We start from the raw sequence: 4,386 nt of genomic DNA, 5'->3' as shown, positions 1-4,386 counted from the left end.
GGTTGCCTCCCAACAAGCGTTATTGTTATATACCCCTAGCTAGGTATAATGCATCATTTCAAGTATTATCATCTTTCAAATATTTTTGGATCAAATCTTAAAAAACTTTCCCCATCAATTGTCTACTCTCATATTCTAGTTTTCTAGTAGGTGAGCTTAAATAATTGAAGGGATTTTGTTCGGTAATTTAACGTTCATAACTTCAAACTCCGAATCATCACCATAGAGGTCCTCATATAAAACATGGATTCCATCGTCAATAGGATCTTAAGCGGTGTTCTCAAACCATTCTTCACTAAATACCTCATCAATTCCTTTGGTGATCCATTAAAATTTATCACAAGTGTTGTTGTACAATGCTTTAATTAATTCCGCATGAGGAACTTTCCTCCTAATATTTTCACCACAAGCATGATAGTCATTAGATTCCAACCTATGCATAGTGTATTTATCATGAAGGATTTCCACTATTGGAGGATGCTCAAAATCTATTTTTTAAAGCAAATACATCCCTACCTTCTTGGATTATATAATCAAATTCATGCATAAGGATGATAGTAGCATTCTTTTTAGCCTTTGGATTATGGATATTGGGAAGTTCAAAGAACATCTTTTGTAAGACATGATGGATATGCAAAAAAAAATCTTTCTAGTTTAACCACAAGCATAGCAATATCATCAACATAGCAATTTGTTTTATCAAGAATAGATCCTTTAATTAGTGGTATGACTCTTGTGCAATTAAAGAATTCTTGGATAACATTCTTTCCAATAATATTCCCGCTACCCACATGATAAATCTTAGGTTTTGAGATTGTGGGGGCTTCATTTTGGTGAACTTTATTCTCAGGAGGGTCATAATTGAGAACAAATAATCTAGGCTTTTCCTCATGAGACTCGCTAGCACAATCTTCACTAGCGCTTTCAACAATAACTTTCTCAAACTCAGACATGATAGGAACTTCAAGAATGCAAACAAGCAAAATAAAATATCTTTCTATTTTTGATTTTTTTATTTATAGAAGTGGAGGGAGATGAAAAACAGAATGCAAAAAAGCAAAAATAAAGTAGAAAAACTAAATGATAATGTGATCGTAGGAACCTGTAAGTGTTTGATGATGCTCCCCGACAACGGCACCAGAAATTATTTCTGCTACTTATGAGTTGCGTTGGGATTTTCCCTGAAGAAGAAGGGTGAAGTAATATAGTACCGGATAGTATTTCCCTCGGTGAGAACCAAGGTTATCTAACCAATAGGAGAACCACGCAAACGCCTAGTAAACAATACATGTACACACAAGAGCAAATACTTGCACCCAGCACGGGCAAAGAGGGTTGTCAATCCCCTTGAACTTGTTACTTGCAAGGATTAAATATAGTAATGGTAGATAGATAAATTACAAAGTAAAATAAAAGAAAGAAAATTGCAGCAACTTATTTTTTTTCTCTGTAACATGATTAAAATAGACCCGAGGGCCATAGTTTTCACTAGAGACTTCTCTCTCATAAAAATAGCATACGGTGGGTAGACAAATTGTTGTTGGGCAATTGAGAAAAGCGCATAGTTATGACGATATTCATAGCAATGATCATGTATATAGGCATTACTTCTGTGACAAGTAGACTAGCTCATGCATGTATCTACTACTATTACTCCACCAATCGACCGCTATCCAACATCCATCTATGGTATTAAGTTCATGACAAACAGACTAACGCTTTAAGAAAGATGACATAATGTAGACAGAATAAAACCAAGCAATATGATTAAACCCCATCATTTTCCCCTTAGTAGCAACAATACAAATACGTGCCTCGCTACCCCTGCTGTCACTGGTTGAGGACACTGCAAGATTGAACCTACTACTATGCACCCCTTCCACTTAAGATCAATGAATCAACTTGGCCAAAGAAAACCCATAGATCGGAAAGCATTACATAGGTATAACAATCACACATAATAAAGTTCAGAAAAGACCCAATTACTTTCACTGAATAATATGATCATAAACCCACAATTCATCAGATCAAAACAAACACACCACAAAAGAAGATTACATCGAATAGAACTCCGAGGAGAACATTGTATTGAAGATCAGAGAGATAGAGAGACATCTAGCTAATCACTATGGACCCATAGGTCTGTGGTGGACTACTCACGTATCATCGGAGGTGCGGCAAAGTTGATGTAGAAGCCCTCCGTGATCGATTCCCCCACCAGCACAGTGCCGAAAAAGGCCTCCAGATGGAATCACGGAAGAATAGAAGCTTGCGGCAGTGGAAAAATTGTTTCAGGTGGTTCTCTGGGGTTTTTGGAATATTTGAGAATTTATAGCGTTGGAATTACGTCAAACGGAGCCATGAGGGGCCCATAAGGCATCAGGGTGCGCCCTTTTGCCTTATCGTCTACTCGTAGGTCTTCTGGTCCTTCCCCGAGTCTTCTAGGGTCTCTTATGTCCAGAAAAAATCGTCAAAAAGTTTGGTCGCGTTTGGACTCCGTTTGGTACAGATTTTCTATAAAACCAAAACAAGCAGAAAATGACAACTGATACTAGGCATTGAGTTAATAGGTTAGTCCCCAAAAATGATATAAAATTCGATATAAAGTATCTAAGAATGATAATATAGTAGCATGAAACAATCAAAAATTATAGACACATTGGAGACGTATCAAGGATTCATACAATAGTAGTACTGGAACTAGTCCCGGTAGTGTCGCTTGACCAAGAGAATTAGTACTGGTCTTGAGGCCTGTAGTACCGCTTAGTCATCAGTGAGCAGAACAGATCTAGGTTTTGGACTAACGTGCCCAAATCAAATGTCAAACCTTGGTATTGTAGCTTCTAGAACAATGGATAATATTTCTAGGAAAGATCTCCTCTAAAGAGATTAGCCAAAATCGTAGAAAACATCATCCGTTGCCCAAGAGATTTAAGGGTTCTAAGAATGGAACCTAAAGAAAGAAAAAGGGGCGATGTCAGGGTGCATTGGAGGAGATCAAGGAGGGGAATGCTCCCATGGAGTCAATTTGAAGGAGCACTAGAATCAGGGCGATAGAGGTCTCCCCCGGGTAGTCTTGAGGCGGGCACCGACAAGGCGTTTGAGTTGGGGCGTGGGAAAAGTGAGAGAATAAAGATGATTCCCACTCCCCGGTCCATACTGAAACACACATTGTTGACTAGTACTACTGCTACGGGAAGCAATAGTACCGCTCTAGGTACTTACTGGTAGTAGGGTCGATACTACATGACCTGGACAGTGTGCTTCTGAAGCCAGGACCCTATCGAGGGCCGGTAGTACCACTGCCTTACCATGGTAATACGCACATCAAGAACTGCAAGATGAAAATCAAAAGGGGGTTGTGCATGGAGGAGATGGTTGCGAGGTAAGATTTAGGTTTGGGATTGATAAAAAATAACTGATATAAAATGGTAATATGCACTCAGTACCGCAAGATGCAAAAGTAAAGGCCAATCTTGAGTGTTTTTTTCCGAGATAGCATATAAGGTGACCGAAGGTATAATATTCAAATTAAATCTAAATAATTCCAACTCCCACACTAGGAGGTCGGTGGCCAAGGCCACCATGTTTGAGTGCTTGGCTTAATGCGGTGAAGACATATCTTGAGCCCCACAACCAAACTCGGCACTAAAGCACAAATTGTCATAGAGTGACTATAGTGCATGATTTTTCTATCCGCGCATAATAAGGAGAGTGTAGAGTCATGAATTGAACTACACTCCCCCTATGTCCATGCCTACATGTAAACAAGGATAAATACTGATACATGGGTAGGTATGTGTGGCAGTGCCGCTATAGTGCCACGACAAAAAAAATATTGGGAGACCCCTTGCGGTAGTGGGCTGACACTTCGTCCGACAGTTCCACTCCGAAGGAGGAATGGTAGTACTAGTCAAGTGGTTGGTACTACCGTGTGCCTGGACGTAGTCATTGGAAATACTGCTCCTCCAAAGGAAGTTTCAGAAACTCCAAAGAGAGATGGTGAACTCCTCCAGAACTAGGATGGCGGTGTGGGTGAAATATGGTTTGTGTACGTGAATGATTCTGACCATACCTTCCAAAGTGGACCCCCTCTTAATAGTACAGTTTTCCTACGACTCAAGAGAAACAAAAACGCCAGAAGTGCATATTTGCTCTTTTCCTTTTAGAGGGGTAACTAACCATCTTGTGACACTTTCGAATATACATGTATTGCTCAAGCATAAGATTAGACCGCAAATTGTGTTGTCATCTACACCAAAATCTCTTAGGGAGAGAAATGCCCTTTCACTTTGCGCTTGCTCTTTTGCCCTTGCTTCACAAGGTTTTTGTCTATTTCATTTTTTGCCCTAGTTCTTCTGTTGTGGTCACACTACAAAAGAAATC

The sequence above is a fragment of the Aegilops tauschii genome, chromosome 3 (genome assembly GCF_002575655.3).
Source record: "Aegilops tauschii subsp. strangulata cultivar AL8/78 chromosome 3, Aet v6.0, whole genome shotgun sequence".
In the NCBI taxonomy this organism is placed as follows: domain Eukaryota; kingdom Viridiplantae; phylum Streptophyta; class Magnoliopsida; order Poales; family Poaceae; genus Aegilops; species Aegilops tauschii.
Note: the sequence above shows the minus strand (reverse complement) of the source record.